At 43.6% G+C, this 22,794-nt stretch overlaps 1 long non-coding RNA gene across 1 annotated transcript; it reads left to right on the top strand.

Annotated features, from left to right (window-relative positions):
• The first annotated feature begins 16 nt into the window (after nt 1-16).
• Nucleotides 17-976, top strand: LOC310709865. Its single transcript, XR_014527691.1, has 3 exons — nt 17-88; nt 227-291; nt 900-976. It is a non-coding gene; the product is annotated as an uncharacterized lncRNA (long non-coding RNA).
• The last annotated feature ends 21,818 nt before the right edge of the window (nt 977-22,794 follow it).

Below are 22,794 nucleotides of genomic sequence, written 5' to 3' on the forward strand. Positions count from 1 at the left end.
GCAGGAATAAATAACACCCAAATCACTCCCAGGATGTTGATAAACTAATTTGGCAGCCCAGTGTGGTCACTTCACTGTGCTGGACTAAGTATGCTCTGACGTGATTTTTGTTAAAAAAAAATTAAAGCAGAAGATAATACTGTAATAAAAATCTTTATTTATGCAAGCATCTTTTTCACTGTGGTTTTCCAGACAGACTTAAATGTAACTCTCTTTCTTTTCTCAGGAAAAACATAAAGGTGGCCAATTTCGCTTTTTAGACCATGCCCATAGAAAACCAGTGATACCCAGGTCAGTGGAACAATATAAAGTTTGCAGTTGGGGTGTGTGTGTGTGTGTGTGTGTCAGTTAAAGGGGGGGGGGGCTTATTTTTAGGAGCTTGTCCACAGACACCTTTCCAGGTCATGTGGCCAGCACGACTGATGAGCGCTGCACCCCATCGTCGCCTTTGACTGGACTTAACCGTCCAGGGGTCCTTTACCTTTTACCTTTCCAGGAGGAGGGCCAACCTAAGGCATTTTGGTCAAGATACCCCCTGCCACTATCGGTAAATGTACAGAAGCCAATTGGACAGTCAGCTAATTCTCACTTCAGTTTTGGCAACAGGGCAGTGAGCTGTGAACAGCAGCTGGTTTAGGAAACTGGGGGCAGACTGTGCAGCACACACGGCTCCATCCTTCAGTACCTCATTGCTACTCCTTGACCCCCAGCATTTGCTGCCTTGAAGCAGCTGCCTCACATTATCTAATGACAGGGCTGGCCCTGGTCAGGTGTTCAGTTCCCTCCCTTGACTGCTTAACTTTAAGATGCTGTTCACTAACCCTCAGTACTTGCTTTGACACCGTTGTGTTTTGTTTGTTTTGTTTGCTTGTTTAAAAAACTGTATCTGCCTTCTACAGATAGTATTTCCAGCCTGTCGGGGATCCTGTGAATAGTATAAGGTTGCTATGGCATCAGATTTGGCTTTATGATGAGGCAAAGCTCATTGAGAGTGAGGGCAAAACATGCTGAAGGTATGAAAGCTTTCTGCCCTGGGTTATTGTTTCGTTGTTTCTGTTACTATTTATTTGTGCTTTTCTCTGGTGGTTTTTATCTTGTGAATCGCCCTGAGGCCTTTTGCTGATGGGTGGTATACAGATCTAATAAATAAATAAGTCAGTCTGCGGGGAGGGAATTCTGAAAGGGAGGCGTTATTTCCTGTGGAGAGGGAAGTGTTCCCGTTCCCTTTTGCTTCAGCCTAAGTTGTGACTGACTTGTTCCATTAATTTCAACAATATTTAAGTAAGGTCAACTAATTTTGACTAGCTAAGCCCCGCTGAAATAGTGGGACTTACTTCTTAGTAGATAGGAGGATGGGACTTCTAGTTTGTTTTTGTTGTTTTTTTAAAAAACCCTCACAAAATTGAGCTTCAATTTGAAAAACTAAGAATTATTATGTGATGTTGACATAAAAATCCTTTATGGCATATGGCGGTCTTGGGAGCCATGCTGCTGTGTTACGTAAATGGTAGAAATGGGTTTTCTTTTAGGCTTTGCTATAGACCAGGTGTTGCCACCATCCTGTCCTGTAGCTGTTTCTGAACTTCTGCTCCTGACTATTGGCTATGCTGGGAATGATGGGAGCTGTAGTCCATCACCTGGAGGTGAGGACTACAATGGCAGTGCCATTGGGGCAGGGCTTTTGGGTGAACGGCCAGGGCCACACTCAACAGATTGAGCAGGAATCATTCCCCACCACCCAGTGCTGCGTGGCTGGCTTGTTACATCTTGAAGTGAGTGAAGAACTACACACAATGAGACCATGAAGACCACTGTCTAAAATTACCTAAATGCACCACACTTACAAATTCTTAAGAGCTGGTGGGCAGTGGTGCAACAAGCTCCATTTCCCCTTATTTAATGTTGACTCCTCTCTCCATTTTTTGCCTATAAATAGGAAAACACCCGTGTGCTTGTTTCAGCACACCTAGACTTCCTGCTAGACTCCAAAAAGGCCATTGGATTTGAAGGAACCTGAATTGTTTCAGAGCCAGCTGTGCCTGCTATTGGACTCTTGACGTTTCTGTTCTCAATCTGTCCATTTGCAGAGATAGACAGGTTATTATAAAGACAACAAACATCTCCACAGTGCTTTCCTCCATAGGAAACAAACTCTTGCCAAAGTTGCCTTCAACCTCCCACTCCTCTGGCAAGCATCATAGAAACGTTTCAAACATGTTGATAATTGAGAAAGGCAATACCAACCTTTGTGGAGTGGAAGCATAATAGATTAGTAGTTTGGACTACTGACTGCAACAAGCAAAAGGCCCCAATTCAGCTATGTGCATCTGCAGCTCTAAATTAATGTTTCCCTGTATGAGAGATAGGAATGTCTGTGCTAAATTGCCAAAATTAATTGCATGTTCGGACCCAGAACCTCTCTCCTAAATAAATTCACACTTGACTCAAATTTTTGGTTTGGTTTTTGGCAGAATTTAGGCCACAACTTTATTGATTACAGAAAGTGAGTGGTTGCCTAGGCTCTGGTTTGACTAGCTCCCTGCCATGCAGATAGCGCTGACCCAGGGTTCCAGTATAGGTCAGCCAAGGGTGAACACCTGGATAAGCGGAAAACTGGGCACGGGCTAACTCCACCACCCAAATGTCCCCCTGGACTCAGGCACAGGCACAACCCCCTCTCAGGGGTTGACCAAACCATTGAGTCCCTGGATTCCTTTAATGGAATACCCTTCACATAGGGATGGCGAGAGCGTTCTCCCATCCCTATCACCTGAACCAGAGCCTATCCACAACCTTACAAGTTGTGACGATTCGCTAAGTGGCAGGCGAAACCCAAATGGCAACAGCCAATCAGCCAAGTGGGGAAAATTCCTGCCGTGCCCCTGTCCCAACGACAGACGACACATGACGGCATAGCAAGGTCAAGCGCAAGAAGCCCTAAAAGTCGGGAGAGGTGGGTGGGTGTTCTGAATGCATGTGCCGAAAGAGGACGCTCTGGGTCACGTGCATCAAACTGTTTGGACTGCATCCCATTGGCCAGATTGTACCCAGCTTCGAGGGACCTACCAATCGGGTGTTGTGGCTTACCAAATGTTTCCACCCACAACACAGGGTGTCGGTTGTCCAGGTCTCACCACAATACGTGCCCTCTTTAGGGGAGGACCTGATATACAGTCTTTCTTGTCGGCCAACTGGTGTCCAGTTCTAGGGGCAAAACTGAATGCAGCTGTCATTCCTAGATATTTGGCTCATCTAAGATGTGCATTGCTTCTATAGCAATCCCAGACTTGCCCTATGCTATATCTCAGACAAGGTAATGGCAGCTATTGATTATGGTGGACTGAATCCCTATGGCTAAGCTGGTGAAACTAGTCGAATCCATTTACAACTGAGCCAAGAAGAGTAAGGAGAGGAATGTCTCAAGTTAATGTGGAAAGATGCCACTGAGATAAAGAGCGGTATTGTGGTTAGTGTTGGACTAGAACCTAGGAGACTAGGATTCAAATCTGCACCCGGTCATGAAGGTCATGGGGGTGACCTTGGGCTATTCACTATCTCTCAGCTTAACCTACCTCACAGGGTTACTATGGAGATTGAATAAGGAGAGGGAGAACCATGTAGGCCACCTTCGAGCTCCTTGGAGGAAAAGGTGGGATACTAAAATATATATAATTAAACAATTGGTGGATATCTTTTATCAATGATTGATGCAAATTGCTTTAGTTTGTTGAATAGCTTCATTTGTACAGATCATAATCTGTAGATCTATTACTCAGCAATTAATTAATTAATTAATTAATTAATTAATTACCAGCCCTTCACTGTAAGGTCCCAGGGTGGGATACAGCATTTAAAAGAATATTTAAAACAATTCAAAGCAACTCACAACCACAAAAAGGAGGCAGGTGAGTCTTAGAATCATCAAGTTTTAACCTCAAGTGTTAAAAGTCAGAATAAAAAGCATTTTTTAGCATTCGCTAAAAACTGTATAATGAAGGCATCAGATGCACCTCTGTACTGATGTATTGTTCTTTTTCTTCTTTCTTTCTAAATAAAGTATCCAAAAATATATGGGGAAATTGCACCCTCACCCCTTTGGAATATCCCACTTGCTTGTTTAACCAAAGGGTCTAATCCTTTCGGAATTTGATAACTGTTCCATTCCGTGCCAGGAAGGTAAGCCAACTGTGCAATCCCCTGCCCTCAATCACTGCAATCTCAGTTATTCAGACACATCTCTCCTCTGACTGGTTCTACGTATCTTTCTCTACATTCCACAAGTTAAAAAAAGAAAAAGGGCTTGCCTTCTTAAAAGCTTTGAGAGGTTGTTATGGCAGATCCATTAATTCCTTTTGGCATTGCGAAAGTAGGTTTCACAGCTTATTAAGTGTGGGAACACATGGCAGGCAACTTCAGAGTCCATTTGTCCCATATTGATAGGGCTATTAGTATTCTCCTGCGGCCACGAAGGACATCTGTGGACATCCTGCGATGCACATCCGATGGACTGTCAGATGCATTTCAGCACTGGTCCCTAACACACACTTCCCAATTGTTAGTAAGCCTTATTAGTAGAATATCAACCACTATTTGTCTAACAGCAACGGATGCGGTAATATTTTCTATGAGACATTATCTCATCGTAGCCAGTGTTGTGCACTTTGGACCTTCAAAATAATAATAAAGGAATAAGAAGTAGGCATAAAGAAGCAAAAGCAACCAAGAGTCTTGCGTCACCTGAAAGATGATCACATTTATTTAGCATGGCACAGGACTTCATGGAATCATAAAACATAGGATGAGCTTGTTGGATCAGGCCAGTGATCTGTCCAGTTAAGCATTCTGTCCTCACAGTGACTGGCCAGATGTCTGGGGGAAGCCTGAATGCTGGACCTCAGCACAACAGCACTTGCGATTCCCAGAAACTAGTCTTCAGAGGCACGATGCCTCTGACAGTGGAGATAGAACACAGCCATTGTGATTAGAAGCTGTTGATAGCCTTGTCCTCCACGAATTAGTCCAGTTCTCTTCTAAAGACATCCAAGTTGGTAGCTATCACTGCATCCTGTGGGGGTGAGTTCTATAGCTGCTATTCGGAATAAGGGAATTTCCTTTAAAAAAAGGGAAACGTTGACAGCTATGGTGAGTTCCATAGTTTAACTATGTACCGTACATACCCTCCAACATTTCTCCAATGAAAACAGGAACGTCCTAAGGAAAAGCGGGACAGTCTAAGAGCAAATCAGAAACTGGGACGGCTTCTGTACATCTGGGACTGTCCCTGGGAAATAGGAACACTTGCAGAGTCTGACCGTGTAAGACTCGGTCTTTCTCGTCTTTCCTGCCAGAGATCAACATGACTACCTCTCTGGAACGGCATGAAGAATTTCTCTACAGTGTGACCTGAAGAAGTAACATTTGTTTATTCCGGCTTGGATAATCATGGTGAGGGCCAAACATCTACGCACAAGACCTCCAGCAGCAGAGGCAGTATGACTCTGAATATTGGTTGCTGGGAAGCAATCGTGAGGAACAGGCCAAAGCTTGTGAGCTTCCCACAGGCATCTGGTCTAGATAGGCCATAGGTCTGATCTAGTTGAGCTCGTCTTAGGTTACATCCTTAAGGTCCTTGACCATACAGAATTGCAAGCAGAGGCCATAGCCTGGTGGCAAACACATGTTCACAGAGTTAGTGAACATGGCACCTACCTGATGTTCCTGGAAAACAGCTCTCATCTGCTCCTGTCAGCATGGTCAATGGTCAGGGATTCTGGGAGTAACTTGAGAGCACCATTTTGGATACCACTGGTATAAAAGTCATGACTAGATATGGCATATCCTCCAACACGATGCTGCCCAAATCTGGGACGCCATCTTCCAGGTCCAAAATCCTGCATGAGTCACGTGGCCCACATGAGATTGTGGTCTCAGAAAAAAGTGCCTTTTCAGGCGTGCCACACACACACCCCCTCCAAGAATTGTGTTTGGGGTCACTGCATGAGATTGCAGATCCCCGACAAAGTTTTTTCAATGAGAGCTCTTGGTCCAAAATCACATGAGAGTAAGGCATCCAAAATGGCTGCCATACTCTGGCAAGGGAAAAATGGGATGTCCCAGTTTTTCCCAGGGCAGTTGATGGGGATGGATATGGCTAGAAGCAGTCCATCCTTCAAGCGATGAAAACTTGGATTTGGATCAGCTGTGCTAACTGTTCCTCACTTTCCTCAGTTTTTAGCCCACTGCTTTCCATAGAGAGATCCACCCAGAAGAAACTCCTGTTTCTTGACACTTTTGAATTTTATTATTTATAATCCCCCAGATGAGCAAATTTAAATGTGTGTGTTGCTATAGGAATGGGGGGAGTTGGGGAAAGGAGGCAAAAACGAGTGTGTGCTCTTGCCAAGAAATGGTTAGCTGATGACACTGGAAGGTACGTACAACAAGAGAGCCAGATGCTTGCTTGTTCTTCCTACCTGATCAGCCCAGGGCATGTCTCATGTCTGCAGTGTCTTTCATTGTTTCCTTGAGAAACTTCAGTCGAAAGAACCCTTACCCCCGCCTCTTGCTTCCTGATACTGTGTGTTTTAAAAGTCAACAAGACTTTAATTATACACCTGAGTCTAAGTCCATGCCAGCTTTGGGACGACTCTGAAACTCTTGGATTGTCCAACAAGCAGAGGAAGCATCCTTCATTTCCTTCCTCCTTGGTCTTCAACAAGAATTTCAAAGTCAGGAAACAACCCCCCTCCCTTTCATGGTCCCTCCAGGCAAAGAGTATTCCAAGCAGTCTCTGGATGATTTTGTTTTCCCCATCACTGTTGCCAGGGGAGATGAGAGAAGGCAGCTGAAAACAGCCTGAAAATGGCGTGCTTCTTTGGAAACCTGCCAAAGGAAAGAGGTTGTTTTCTGAATCCTGCTGGAACACTTACGGTGGGTCGACTGTTTCCACTGCTTCCGAGAGGTTGAATGCCTTGCGCATAGCTGTGACAACCAGCCTGAGGGAGTGATTCTTCAGTTTGCATCCACGGCCTTCCATTCTTCACTCAAAATGCTTCTCTAACTTCTTGGACAGGAAGAGCCAGAAACACTGGGCTGCAAGACTCAGATGACATAGATGTAGGAGACATTTATTATTGCCAGGCCAAAGTCAAAGCGTCTTGACCATGTAATTCATTATAAGTGATGTATTCATGGGTCTTGGTACTGAGAATTATGGAGAAGTTCAGACGTCAAGCACATTGTCACTTTAGCTCTTCACACATGCTAGTGAAAGTGTCTGCTGTTATTAGAGTTGGGCGGATCTGTCCACTTTTATTTCTCTCCATTCCTCACTTTTCCAATCTTCAGTTCATCACATTTCCACATCAGTTTGTGATTTTCTTTTAGAAGTCCCCTTGCAAAATATGCATTTTGGTGCATATTTCCCCCAATACACACATTTCTACAATCAATTCCCTCATGTATTTTTGCATGTTATTCTCACTAAGAGATGAATTTCTGCATGCTTCCCCCAAATACGTGCATTTTCCTATCTTGAATTGCAGGATTCAGAGAAATGGGAATTTTGAGAGATGGCTGTGTTTCAATTCAAATATTTTAATTGCATTAAAACCCTAACTGAACCACTCTTAATTATTATCAAGACATGGGATGTGCTCAAAGCAAGATTCCCGAATTGCAGAGGCAAGGCTGCTGAGGAGACTTCTGTGTAGGAAACAGTAAAAAATAAGGTCAAGAAGAATGGCAAGCTTCCTTTTTTATCTCCAAAAACAATGGAGAGAGCACAGGGGATTGGAAAAAAGAGTACTCCCCCAGGCGAGCCTCATGTTTATTCTGCTCATCCTGGTCAAGATACCATCTTCCATATCCCATTTAGACTAATGGCAATGCACAACAGCAACAGGCTCTAGATATTGAAGGACTGGGAAGCAAATTTGTTCCCACTTTAATATGTTTTACCAGAGGTCCTAAATAAAGGAAAAGAAAAAGAAAATAAATTCAATTATTGCTGTACTTGTTCAACATCTGTTTTTACACATGCAGGACCCTTGTTTTCTGGTTAAAGGCTTCCTGAGTGAATCAAATTGCAGTGATCTTTTTAGCCTGAACACAGAAAAGCTTTTGGTAGGTAAATGGAGAATCCTAGAATTGGAGAGTTGGGAGGGATCCCAAGGGGATCATCTAGTCCACCCCCTGAAATGCAGGAATCTCAATAAAGAAATGAAAAAAAATATTAAAAATTGTCCAGTAGCACCTCAGAGACCAACTAAGTTTGTTATTCAGCAACTTCTCTTTCAGGTTTGTATAAGAGAAGTTGCTGAATTACAACCTATTACTGAAAACTATGGAAAGACCTGGTCTGAATAGAGATATTGGATTCTTGTCTCATTATACATGCTAAAGCTATTTTTGGTCATCTGCATACAATCCCTTGCTTTTTCTTGTAGGACTAATTGCAGTCATTAACAGTCATCAACTGGTTTACCACACCTATCAGCAATAATAATAATAATAATAATAATAATAATTTATTATTTATACCCCACTCATCTGGCTGGGTGGCTTCCAACAAAGTATTAAAATACAATAGTCGGTTAAACACCCACTCTGGGCGGCTTCCAACAAAGTATTAAAATACAATAGTCGGTTAAACATTAAAAGCTTCCCTAAACAGGGCTGCCTTCAGATGTCTTCTAAAAGTTTGGTAGTTATTTTTCTCTTTGACATCTGGTGGGAGGGTGTTCCACAGGGCGGGTGCCACTACCAATAAGGCCCTCTGCCTGGTTCCCTGTAACTTGGCTTCTCGTAGTGAGGGAACCACCAGAAGGCCCTCGGCGCTAGACCTCAGTGTCTGGGCAGAACGATGGGGGTGGAGACGCTCCTTCAGGTATACTGGACCGAAGCCGTTTAGGGCTTTAAAGGTCAACACCAACACTTTGAATTGTGCTCGGAAACATACTGGGAGCCAGTGTAGGTCTTTCAAGACTGGTGTTATATGGTCTCGGCGGCTGCTCCTAGTCACCAGTCTAGCTGCCGCATTCTGGATTAGTTGTAGTTTCCGGGGCCAATCAACCAATCCCCACCCTCTCACTATATACAGTGGTGCCTCGCAAGACAAAATTAATTCGTTCCATGAGTTTTGCCGTCTTGCGATTTTTTTCGTCTAGCGAAGCACGGTGTTGGAAAAGTTTTGGAAAAGCTTCAAAAATCACCAAAAACCTCAAAAAAGGCTACCACACCGCGTTCTATGAGTTGCTCCTCGAAGTCAAGTCGCAACTGTATTAATGGTGTTAAGAAAAAGGAAACAAACTTGCAAGACGTTTCCGTCTTGCGAAGCAAGCCCATAGGGAAAATCATCTTGCGAAGCAGCTCAAAAAACAAAAAACCCTTTCGTCTAGCGAGTTTTCCGTCTTGCGAGGCATTCGTCTTGCGAGGTACCACTGTATAAGGGTCTGGTGACTTTTGTTTCAGTGTCTCTGAAGAAGTTTGCATGCACACGAAAGGTTATACCCAGAACAAACTTAGTTGGTCTCTAAGGTGCTACTGGACAATTTCCCCCCGACTGCGTCAGACCAACCCGGCTACCTACCTGAATAAGGAAATGAAGAGGCTACTATGCATGTCGTTCCATCAACCATGAACTACACCAATCTTTGGGATGAAGCTCCCTCACCCCCAATAGGAGAATGTCTTGGTTTTAAAACAACCACCATACCCTGTCAATGAGAAGATACGTAATGTCCCAAAATTGCTCCACCGCAGTGGAAGAAGGGAAGGAAACCAAGCCTTATGAGGAATGGTTGAAGGAATTGGATATGTTTATAGCCTGGAGAAGAGGAGGCAGAAGTGATATGGCAGCCATCTTCAAATATCTGAAGGGATGTCACGTGGAAGATGGAGCAAGCTTTCCCCCCCTGCTGTCCAGAGGGTGGGACCTGATCCAATGGATTCAAATGACAAGAAAGGTGTTTCTGACGAAACATTAGGAAAAACTTTCTGATGGCGAGAGCTGTTTGACAGTGGAATGGACTCCCCCAGAAGGTGGTGGACTCTCCTCCACTGGAGGTTATTAAGCAGAGGTTGGATGGCCATCTGTCTTGCTTTAGTTGAGATTCCTGAACTGCAATGAGCTGCATTAGATAACTCCTTTGGTCCCTTCCAACTCTAGTTCTATGATTCTATGACATTGTGGAAGCCATAGATTCTGAATATGTTAAGTAAGCACGGTGTAACCCCAAAACTGCCCAGTATGTGGGAAGCAGGGCTTTCTTTTCAGCTGGAACTGAAATTAAAATTAATGAATGTTAGAAGGATGTTGGATAGAAACTAAGGGGTTCCCAGCTGTAACGCTTTAGGAGATACGAAAAAAAGGTTTACAAATGGGTAAAAGCTTAATGGTAAGGATTTGCTGAACTAACAAATTGAAGTGGAATACAAAGAAGGGAGGTATGAGGAGGTCTGGGGAAATAAGCGTAAGGAAGATATGTTATGGAAAATTATTTGTTTTTTAATTGTTTTTATGTTGTATTTTGTATTTTTCATTTTCATTGTTATATTTTAAAAACTTTAATAAATATCTTTTGAAGAAAAAAAAGAAATGTTCTGAATATATTTGGCAGCAAGCTTGCACGCAAGTAGCTGATGGGCCCTTGCCTGTCGAGAAATTGTTGCTGCATTATTTATCCTTCCCAATGCACCACCAAATATGGAAATTTTTGCCATCACTGATGATTTAATGAGTGTACTAAAAGCTCATCTTTAAGGGGCATTTGAGTGTTGTTGTAATCCACAGTCATGATTAATAACTGGAACCAAGTATTTTACGGGCCTTGAGAAAACGTACCACCCACTTGCAGAGTACAGAAACAGTGGGCACCATGGAAATTCAGCGCTGGCAGAATCCAGGAGGAATCGGGTAGCAGTGGGATTAGTGTCTCTCCCACTCACTAGCAGGCTTCAGTCTCAGTTTGATTTTCTTCCTGCTTTTCCCTGTGGGAAAACTGGCAGACTATATAGCACAGAGAGAGCGCTAACTAGCAAGGGAGGCAGCCTACATTGAAGGGGAACTGACAGAAGGTAGAAAGTGAAGGTTTCAGTAACATTTCTTTCCTGTTGCTCAGCCTGAATAATAAAATGATGGTGGATTATAAAGCCCAGGGATGTTCAACTTCAAAGAGACTGCGATCTACTCCCACTAAAAAAAACTGGCAGTGATCTACCCATTTTACTGACCAAAGTTGTTGAGCATTTTTTTGGGGGGGGAAGGGCGATCGATCAGGATCACACGATCAACCAGAACATCCCTGATATAGCCCATCTGGGTCTGTTTTATGTTCCTTTTCCTGCATCTGAATGTCGTTGACCCAAGTGGAAAGCGTACATCAACTCCTTTCAGGTCTGTTCAGACAAGTCCGATGGAAGGCCAGTCTTTCTCCAGGGCTTCCTTCACATCCCCTGAGACTGGGCAAGTGTGAGCAGTGGCAACTGGCCACATCTGTTGCTTTAAATGTGCATAGTTTGTGCACATTGAGACTTTAAATGTGCATAGTTTGTGCACATTGAGACCAGTATTAAGAGCTGGCTTCAAGAAAAATCATAAGTATTGCAGGGGGTTGGGCTGGATGACCCTTGGGGTCCCTTCCAATTCTACTGTTCTGTGGTTCTATGATTCTAGACAGATCAGAACTGTTTCCATCAACATCACACTGCTTTTAATTAATGACACAGAACTGGGTACTGTGTGTGTGTGTGTGTTTTCACTTTAAGAGCAGGGTAGCTTTTACGCTAAATATGGTGCAGGAAGGGAAATGCATAATGGGAGTGGAAGAAGCACTGTCTGCCTTTAGCACAAGCTGGAAAATGAAAAATGGAGTAAGAAAAAAAAGCAGATCGTCTCTCTGCATGGTACAGATTGGTACAATCAGGATCCATTTCAATCAGGTTTAAGGCCCACTTGTGAAATGCCTCCACTGTGGGGAGGCCCAACAAGGCCGAGCCCCTCAATATTGGGGGGGGGGGGGCTGAGGTGTCCTCAGCTCAATAGATTTGGTCTCTATCATCTATCTATCTATCTATCTATCTATCTATCTATCTATCTATCATCATCATCTATCTATCATTTATCTATATCTATCTATCTATATCATCTATCTATTTATCTATCATCATCATCATCTTCTCCTATCTTTCTATCATCCATCCATCTCCTTCACTTCCTTTCCTGTGCAGGAAATTCTGTGGCCTTTTTGAAAACTTCTTTCAATGCCTCTCCTTGAATCACACATCCAGAGACCGGTTGGGCGGGGACCATGCATGGCATCAGTGTGACTCACCAGGGCCAACTTGACTGCAGAATGAGGACTTCAGTTAGAAGGTACAAACCCAGCAGCCGTAGCTATCTCATCACTTGTGCCATCGATTCCTTTTAAAGATAAATGCACATTATTTTTTCATTTAGTTTGCAACCTGCCAACCATACAGGAAAGACTAGGAAACTATTCAGGCAGATCAGGACACATTAATTCAGAAATACAAGGGTATTTAGACATACAAGTTGGAAGGTCATGGAGTTGGGGACATTCTTGGCTTGAGGCAAGTTAGTTCTGTTTAATGGTTGAGGGGAAAGGGGAGTGGAGGCCCCATTCTTGTTCCTTGGCAAAAAAAAATACCTCAGTCCCTTCCTATTTAATTTTCCTGTGAAACCTCAGCACAGCAGAAAGAGACCCGTTTGCAGAAGCCGAGATTCTCCCCTACTGTTCAACCCAGGAAAGAGAAATTCTTAATGAGGAATGGTTGTTAACAGGCCTGATTTTCCTCTCCGTTGGATCAATTTTACACTGGCATAGCTCAGATGAATTCCACCGAGCTGTGCAGCGTAATGGAGTGTGGAGTGTCTGGCCCGAAGCCCTTTAAACAAGTTCGGTGCCATTTCTTTCGCTTGTATCTAATAAAATTAGTAAGATTTAAATCTGTGTCGGGGGAAATTCCTCAAGCAAAGAACACTGTAAGATGTTCGTCGCTTGGTTCATGGTTGCACCCAATAAATAAATGTTGCCTTTCTTGGGCCCTGCCAATATTTCTGAGCTACAGTGGAAAGGCAAGGCTGGCTTGGTTATCAAGTTATTAATGGTCAAACGCTCATCTGGGTTTGCGACAGAGTGATGCAGGAGGCTGCCTAAGACGACAACACTTTATAAGGAAGAGAGCTCTTGTGATCTGTTATCAGGTGGAAGGAATGCCGTGCTGCCTTGTTGCATCTGCTTTCATGGCTCAAAACCAGCATAAGAGAAAGAAAGGCAGGGAATCAGAGAGATGTTTCACGTGTACCAGTTGTACTTGGGAACTGATTTATCAGTATACAGTTTTGCACACAGCATTGCTTATAAATAGTACACATGTGTCTGAAATCAGAGAACCTGTGGTTCTCCTGATGTTGATGGATTTCATCTCCTATCCCCCCTGGTCATGGGACATGATGGCTGGGTCTCATAGGAATTGGCATTCGTCAACATCTGGAAGGCCACAGGTTCCCCAGATCTGCTATATCAAGATAGTAATGTACAGCTAATATGCAAAAATTAATATCTCTGGGTGGGAATTTTCATGGAAAGCTTGGAGGACATGGCAGTCAGGAAGCTAAGTAAGAAGGGGAAGGGCTGTAGCTCAGTGGCAGAATGCTTCCCCAGGTAGGGCTGAGAAAGATGCCCTGACTGATACCCTAGAGAACCAGGGCTGGCCATGTTGACAATACTGAGTGAGATGAACTAATGGTCTGAATTGGTATATGGCAGCTTCCTATGTTCCAAGAGCTCTTACTCATATTGCCTCTCTTAAACAAGACTAGAATTGGTGCAGGAAACTCCCAACTCCACTCAGATGCAATTAGGTCCAATGGCATGTTGATGGCATCCATCTGTCTCAAGGGACAATGGAGTGCACCTCTGGGGGGAGAAGTCAAACTGCTGGGTTAGCAACACCGAAGTGAGCTCCCCGGGGCCCAAGCCTGGGCATTGTGTATGGGGTTTGTGGGCTGCCCAAATGACAAGTCCCCCCCTCTCGGCCTCACTGATGCAGTCCCAAGGAAAGCAGAACAATATGTTTGGCACCAGCTTGGCTGCAGGAGTTGCTGGAAGGGGGTATACAAGGCTCCCTTGAAAATGACCCAGCTTACTCAATGACAGCCGTCCATTACTCCCAGATAAATGGGTTTTATCTGGGAGAAACTCACAAATGCCTCTCCCTCTTCCTGGCAATGAAAAACATTACATGTAGTCTAACCATTTGTTGCCCTTGCATGAAACTCAAAAGCAGCTGCCCGGGGCGGACAGCCAACTCTGCCAAATGGTAGGGCCGGCCCTGGGCTGCTTTGAGATGAAGGGCAGGATGTAAATTTCATAAATAAATGAGAAACAATAGAAACCACCATACACTAGAGAGGATAAAGAAGCAAGCTCTTGAGCACGCACTTGAAATATGAAGCGAATATATTTTTGCAAAATGGCCACCTTCAGAGGCTCTGAAGAGCTAGAAAGTGAAAGGTTGATGATTTCAAGGGAATTTAGGCCAAGCAATTAAGTTGCAATCCTTTCAGTCCTGAGAGGATTTTTTTTTAATAAAAAAAAGACACTTGGAAAATGACAAGTGGCATTTTAATTGTGTGGCAGCCAGCAGGGTTGACATACTAATAGATATTATTCTGAGGAGAATAAAGTGAAGCAGGAAAGTCAAGGGAATGTTGCCTGCAAACGGGGCTGTTTAGACAGCTGTTAAATTCAGCTGCTAACATCTTCTCTGAGCTTTGCAGGTTTCAACCACATGGGGATTTTATGACACAGCTGACAGGTCTGAGGAGTCCCTCTGTGCTCAGACGCTCTTTGAGGGAGTCCTGTTGGGCACAGAGTCTAACTCTGAAGCTCACAGCATTTCATCTAAGCTCCACATAAAGGTGTGAAGGGAAAATAAGGGTTCTGTGGGCACATCGGCGGCACAGTATTTGCCTTGCATGCAGAAATCCCAGCTTCAATCCATGACATCTTCAGTTAGGGTTGGGAGAGATGTCTGTCTGAAACCCTGGAGAACTGCGGCTAGTCAGAGCTAAACAAATCAGTGGTCTGACTCGGTAGATGACAGCTTCCTGTCTAAGAACTTTTACAGTCTTGCTGAAACAAGAATAGAACAGGCAAAGGAATCTCCTGGTTCCACTCAGAGTCCAGTGCCATCTAGTGACTAAACTATATAATGACATTATCCACCCAATCCCTATCAACAAAAATAGAGAGACACACACTCAGAGGCGCCAGCTTGCGAGGGTGATTGGGGGATCTGACGTCGCACATGTATGAAGTCACCTGTGACATTACACACATGCAACATCAGGATGTCGGGAGGAGTCGGGGGCAGAGCCAAATGCAGTGGCTGCACGGCTTCAATGGCCAGTGGCTCCTCCTCCTCCTGCCACCACCACTGGCAGAGGGCTGCTTTGACCCTCTTTCCCCTCCCTGACAGGAGGAGAAGGAGTTGACCACTGAAGCCATGCCACGCTTGGCTCTCCGCTAAGCTTCCTCTAGCCCTGATTTTTTGGGGACATTGTGGGGTCACGGCCCCCCCCAAAAGTCTCAGCCCCCGTGAGTTGGCACTCCTGCGCACACCTATTTCATTGGGGCCCAGGTGAGCATCAGAATGTAAACACACAGTTAACGTAGATAAGGGGTAGGCATCCTTTTTGGCTCAGTGGGCCAGATCCTTTTCAGGATCAGCCTTGCAGGTCACATTTGACAGGGGGGTAGTGCCGCCTACCTTTCTGTTTCCATGGCATCAGAATGATGTCACATGCAATGTGCTTTGAAGTCCTGCAACAGGTTCGTGGCCTTCTTCATGTCCACTGTGATGGGCAAGCAAAACTCCACCCAGACCAATTACTCCCAGTTGCACAATGAAACAAAACTGACACGTATTAGAATTCTTAAGTGACATAATCTAGCGGTATCACGGAAGACTGTGCCGCCGATGTGCCCACAGGAAACAGGTTTACAATTTTTAAAATAGAACAATGCTGCAAATTGCAGACCATTGAATTTAAGACTGGGAAAATGAGGAAGGGAGAGTACTAAAAACGACAAATCCGGTCACCCTGAGCTTCCTGTTTTACCCCATCCTAATTAGTTGTTCTTTCCCTTTTATTCCCTCTGCCCACTCTGGCTTCCACTGAATTATAAGCAATAAATAAAAATCCCAGAACCACTTTTACTTGTCAAGCTGAGAGGCCCCGGTCATCCATTAAAAGCTGTCTTCTCAATGTCAAGAAGTGAAAGTTTTAGGTGTTCCGATGGTAATTAGGTTCCTTGGCTCTAATGAATCGGAATGGCAACTTTGCAACAAACTCTCCAAAATACTTTGCAGTGATGAGTGCTGTATTCACCAAAACATCCCTGTGGTAGGGCGCATCCTGTAGCTTGCATAAGTAAAGCATTAACACATTTCAAAAATAAGAGAGGAGAACATCAAACATCCATTAACAAGGAAATCTTGAAGATTCTAGCTTTTTATAAGTGCTGAGCATCACATTAAAATTCATGTGGCTGGGAGCGTAAAGGGAGGAACGTGGAGTGCTATCGGACAATGTAATTGCAGAAATGCATATTGTAAAGGAGGCTAATGAGATCTCAATGATTAAGCTAGTGATGTCCTCAATTTTTGTGAGGCTTTTGTGTTTGAGATGCCCAACAATAATTAGGATGGTTAGTCCTCCTTTTCTTTTTGCACTACAGTTCCCATAGTGCTCCTAGTTTTGGCAGAATGATTTCGATACTATGATATCACTTGAGGAGGACATCATTTATTTAAAGGTGTGCAGTCAAAGGTATTCCCTTTTCTTCTTGCTGAAAGCTACGTTGGGCATAGTATTTGTTAGGGGTGTGCATCAGCTCTGTGTGTAACCCTAATAACTAGGCAAATTGGGGCAGTTCTGGGCAAACTCTCATTTTCCTCAGCTGGGCCATTCCATTAACAAGGCATCTCAAACTGGGCGAGGGAGTCCCCAAATTTTCAAGTCATTCAATTGCCTTGGTTTTTCCAAGAAGTCAAATGGTTGACTGATCTCACATTTTTGGTTTAAGTGTTGGTTGAGTTTTGTTGCTGCTTAGAATTTGCTTATTGTACTGGCATTTTTATCTATTACATTATATGGTTTTAGGATGTTGTTATATGCCACTAAGGACACACTTAGTAGAAGAGTGGAATATCATTTTGGTTGATGCTGTTGTCATGGTGTTGACCTGCAGAGTACTGGGCTGAGTAGGTAAAGTTTCCTGAGTGTTAGGGCTCACCCACACTTACATTTTGCCTCACACTTTCTAGGCACAGGTCTGGGTTTTTCTGGTCTGTATCTGAGTGCTCTATTTTTTGCCTTGCCACTTTCCCCAGGAAAACCCAATCTTTACCGTTGAATTGGAGCAAACAGCAACTCAGGTTTTTCAGCAGATTGCTGTTTGCTCTGGTTCAGCTATAAGGAGCGGGTTTTCATGAACCTAGAAAGCCCAAACCTGTGCTGAGAAATGCAGAGGAAAGGTAAGTGTGGATGATCCCTTAGATAAGGCACCCCGAAACTCGGCCCTCCAGATGTTTTGGGACTACAACTCCCATCATCCCTAGCTAACAGGTGCAGTGGTCAGGGATGATGGGAATTGACCACAGGTATGAAGTTTACGGCATGTAATGCCTTAAGAGAGAATATTATGAAAATGGTATACAGGTGGTACATGACCCCAGTCAAGCTTGCAAAAATCTATCATTTGCCCGATAATAAATGTTGGAAATGTAAAGAAACGGAAGATACATTCTTTCACCTTTGGTGGACGTGCCCAAGGATTAAGGCTTTCTGGGAGATGATTTATAATGAACTGAAAAAGGTATTTAAATATACCTTCTTGAAACAACCAGAGGCCTTTCTTCTGGCCATAGTCGGCCAATTGGTGCCAAAGAAGGACAGAACTTTTTTTTATGTACGCCACAATAGCAGCAAGAATACTCATTGCAAAGTATTGGAAGACACAAGATCTACCCACCCTGGAAGAATGGCAGATGAAGGTGATGGACTATATGGAACTGGTGGAAATGACTGGCAGAATCCGAGACCAGGGAGAAGAGTCGGTGGAAGATGATGTGGAAGAAATTTAAAAACTATCTACAGAAATATTGCAAAATTAATGAATGTTAGAATGATGTTGGATACAAATTAAGTGGTTTTCAGCTGTAATACTATAAGGGAATATGAAAAATGGATTATTAATAGGTAAAAATTTAACGTTACAATATTTTAAGATTAAAGACTAGGATAAACAAAGAGGGTAAGGATTTGCTGAACCAACAAACTGAACTGGAATACAAAAAAGGGAGGCGTGAGGAGGTCCGGGAAACAAGCTAATGAAAAATAAGTAATGGAAAGAATGAGTTGTTTTTAACCATTTTTATTTTGTATTTTCTTATTTTCTTATTTTTATTTTGTAATACTTTGAAAATCTCAATAAATATCTTATTAAAAAAAGGGATGATGGGAATTGTAGTCCCAAAACATCTGGAGGGTGAGTTTGGGGGTGCCTGTCTTAGATGAACAACAGTTTGTGGTTTGCAAAAGCAGAGCTGGCCAGCCCTGCCAAACAGCTCCCACAATTCCCTTGGATCCCATCAGTTAGCCTGCTGCCCTCGGTTACCTTGAGCAATGTTATCTCATCGCCACTGTTGAGGTAAGGTTGGATTCTGCCAGGCTGGGTACATCCTGTGCAAGGAATGGGTGTGTGTGCATGGCACCCTGTGCTTTGCAAAATGTCTTAGGCTTGTGCAAAAAGTACAGCAGAAATTTCAGGCTGCCCTCGGCCTGAAAGCGAGATGAGCGCCGCAACCCCATAGTCACCTTTGACTGGACTTAACCGTCCAGGGGTCCTTTACCTTTTTTTTATCTTACAGTAGAAGTTATTATGCCTGAGAGCAAATTCAGGGAGACCACAATAAGCTGTTCATGGAGTCGGTCTGCAGGCGTAAAGGTCGCTGCCTTCAAAGCAACATCCTTATGCAACATTTCTCTCCAGTGTCTACTGTCAGCACCTGAAACCAGAGGGATAAAACTCACCACAGGAGCACAGGAGTTTCAAGTGCACTTGAATCTTAAATGCGTTTGAAATGTTGAGAAAACGCTTCACTTCATTCTCTTTCAATCACCGGCAACTTGATACAAGTTCAGGTAAGTGGAACTGGTGTTCTCCAACTCAGACTCCTTGAGAAAAATGAGAAACGGAGAGAAACGGAAACATCGGTTTCCTTCTGTGCTTGACAAGGGGTTTCAGAACCAAGCATAAACAGTATACGGAAGTTTAGATCCCTGTTTCACACCACAAGGATCCTGATTCAAGCCCCTAGAACAGTGGTCAGGAATCTGTGGCTATCCATATGTTGTGGGACTCCAACAACTATAATCCCTGATTATTGATCATGCTGGCTGGGAGCTGATGGGAGATGGACTCAAACAATATAAGAAAGGCCATAGGTTTGTCCCTAACTGATATAATTTTTTAATGTACCTTGAAATGTGAATTACACACTGTGCTTGCATTACATACTGTGAAGCATGGCTGGAAGTTCCCATGAAGTTGAAGAAGAGCCTACCAGCTTAATCATTAATGGAGTTGTGTAACGGAACTGTATCTTTGTGGCTCTGTCACAAGGTCATTAGCTCACAGTCACATGAAAAAAATCGTATTAGCATATGCTAATCTGGTAGGCATCCATGTTGGGTGTGGTGCTCCTTTTGTTCTAAGCTACCAAAGAGAATGGATGTGCAATTCCCTGTCTCCAGCAAACAGCCTGAGGCTAATAGAGGCTGCAATGGAGGAGAGAGAGAGAGAGAGAGAGAGAGAGAGAGAGAGAGAGAGAGAGAGAGCTTTGATTTTTAGCACAGAATGCAACATATATTTAATGCAGTATGCCTTATGCTGGGATCAGTATAGTGGTACCTCGGGTTAAGAACTTAATTTGTTCTGGAGGTCCGTTCTTAACCTGAAACTGTTCTTAACCTGAGGTACCACTTTAGATAATGGGGCCTCCCGCTGCCACCGCACTAACCCTAACCCTCTCGAAGTTGTTTTGAGATTAAGTCCTGTGAGTAAAGCTTTTGAACCATATTTTTGGACTGGATAATTTCAGCATGAGAGTCAGTATTTATTCACCCAGTAGCTTCCACAAGTGCAATATTAATGATCTCAATACCTACTGCCCTCAAGCCCCTTGCTGACCATTCTGTGCTGCTGAATGTGAGTCTGAATGTGGAACTCAGCACCCTAAGGTCAGGCAGACTTCATAAGTGATCTTTGTCAAGGTGGGAATCTACAGCACTTCCAAACTGCAGGCAAAGAAGAATCCACCAATCTGAAGCACTTCTCGCACACAATACGTTACAGTTGAACAAAAAAAGGGGGGCTGACCTTTTAAAGATGGCAAGTCACCGATTGTTACTCCAGGGAAGTGGACTTTTTTTGCTTCTTACTCATTGGTTCCCAAGATACATACCTCTCTGGACGAAGAACAAGCTGGTCCTCACATGTATTATTTTGTAGTGGGGGATAGAAGTTCCTGAAGGAATGTGAACAGACAGCTCTCTCCGGAGGCAAGCGCTGGAAAGGCCACTGCTGAGGTGAGTCCATAATGCACAGCGCCACTTTGAGAGGAAGCAAAACTAGAAATGGAATTTCCACGCTTTCTACCATCATATATAGCAGACTACACCATGCTGTCTGGGGCTGGTGGGAGTTGTAGTTCAAAACCTTTAGCGGGCACCAAGTTGGCGAAAGCTACTATATAATCTAACAGTGAACTCAGTTCTCCAAGTGTTGCACATTTATGCAACTAAGAGGCACTACTCACATACAAAAGGGAAGTGTTGACAGGACTGGAGAAAATCTACATTTTTGCAAAAATACAAACATTCTTTAGCGGGGGAAATGCTAAGAGGGTGATACACAAACTGTCCAATGGGAACTTAGCATCCTCAGGATACCGACTGACTGTTGGGGAGGCATGGAAAAAAAAAAGGTAGGGATTAAGATGGAGTACTCTGAAGAGGAGCCTTCCACATGGCAACATTTTGGTAATAACTAGAGACGAAGGCCAGAATTCTGCACCCTGATGAGCAACAGCTCAGAAGGTTGTGGCAGCCAACCTTAGAACTGCATGCATGGATCTCTTATATAGCCAAAGCATACACTAAATAAACATACTCCCACTTTCTTTGAAAATTCTGGCAAAGGTTGTCTTTTGCAGAGAACCCTACATCCTGGTGTGTGTGTGTGGGGGGGGGGGTTCCTCCTATTTGGAAATCCTAGAGTGAATCCTAGTTCTTTGGCTGCTATGGTGTTTGCAGGAAAAAACCTATTGAATTAGGAGTTGGAGGAGCCCTCCCCTGACCTTAGTTACCATCCAGTAACTAATAGAAAACGATAACAGAACCAGTCATAAATTACAAATAGATGGAAAGTGAATGAAGGTCAAAAAGCCAGACACATCTTAAGCTTCCCAGAAGAGACATGTAAACATGCTGTCACAGCTTCATGAATACAATATTAATGGTTATTACAGCACAAAATAATGGGCCTTATGACTATGCACAGAATCACCAACCACTTTCATTAAATTCTTTTTATGATGCTTCCTGTCTCTACTTCCTCCTGATTAACCCGAAAATAATCTAATAACTAAAAATACAGTGGTACCTTGGGTTAAGAACTTAATTCATTCTGGAGGTCCGTTCTTAACCTGAAACTGTTCTTAACCTGAAGCACCACTTTAGCTAATGGGGGCCTCTTGCTGCCGCTGCGCTGCCACTGCACGATTTCTGTTCTCATCCTGAAGCAAATTTCTTAACCTGAAGTGATATTTCTGGGTTAGCGGAGTCTGTATCCTAAAACGTATGTAACCTGAAGTGTATGTAACCCAAGGTACCACTGTAAGGGCAAGGTATACTCATTCAGCCTTTAGTGATCTCCTATTATATTGCCCAGACAGAATTGTATAATAGAACAATACTGAAGCTATAATCATTTATGACCCCGTTGTTGTATGGATGCAGGAAACAGGAAGGCCAGTGAGCCAGAGGCATAAGAGTGGTTTGAATGAACCTATACAGAAGGGGATGTGTGCCAGACACACTGAGGGGAAGGCTGATGAGTCAAGGCCCACCCAGAATTGATCCCAAAGCTCCATGTTGGATTAGTCAGCAGCAAAGTTCATGAATCAATAAGTGGTTACAAGGCTGTACGTAATCTGCGTTAAGGAAATAGATCAAAATTCTGCACCCAGAAGCTTGTGCCTTGCATATTGTGTGCTTAGTTTTTCATCATTCTTTGTTTCCTGAAATACAACTGTATGCACGAAATGTTCAGAGGGTGGGGAACACTGTGTGTGTGTATGTGTGTGTGTGTGTGTGTGTGTGTGTGAGAGAGAGAGAGAGAGAGAGAGAGAGAGAGAGAGAGAGAGAGAGGTGTCTTCTGTGGCATCCCCCCCCCCCCGATTAAATTGCTTCCATGTATTTCCATACCCTCCAACATTTCTCCTTTGAAAATAGGCACATCCCATTCCATAATGATATTTTTACTATTTATAACCCACACATCTTACTGGGTTGCCCCAGCCACTCTTGGCAGCTTCCAACATATATAAAAACATAATAAAACAGTAAACATATAAAAAAACACTTCCCTAGAGGGTTGCCATGTTTTGAAGAGCAGAAAAGAGGACACATTTGCCGACTTC

The sequence above is a fragment of the Podarcis liolepis genome (genome assembly GCF_965112155.1).
Source record: "Podarcis liolepis genome assembly, chromosome: 1".
Classification (NCBI taxonomy): Eukaryota; Metazoa; Chordata; class Lepidosauria; order Squamata; family Lacertidae; genus Podarcis; species Podarcis liolepis.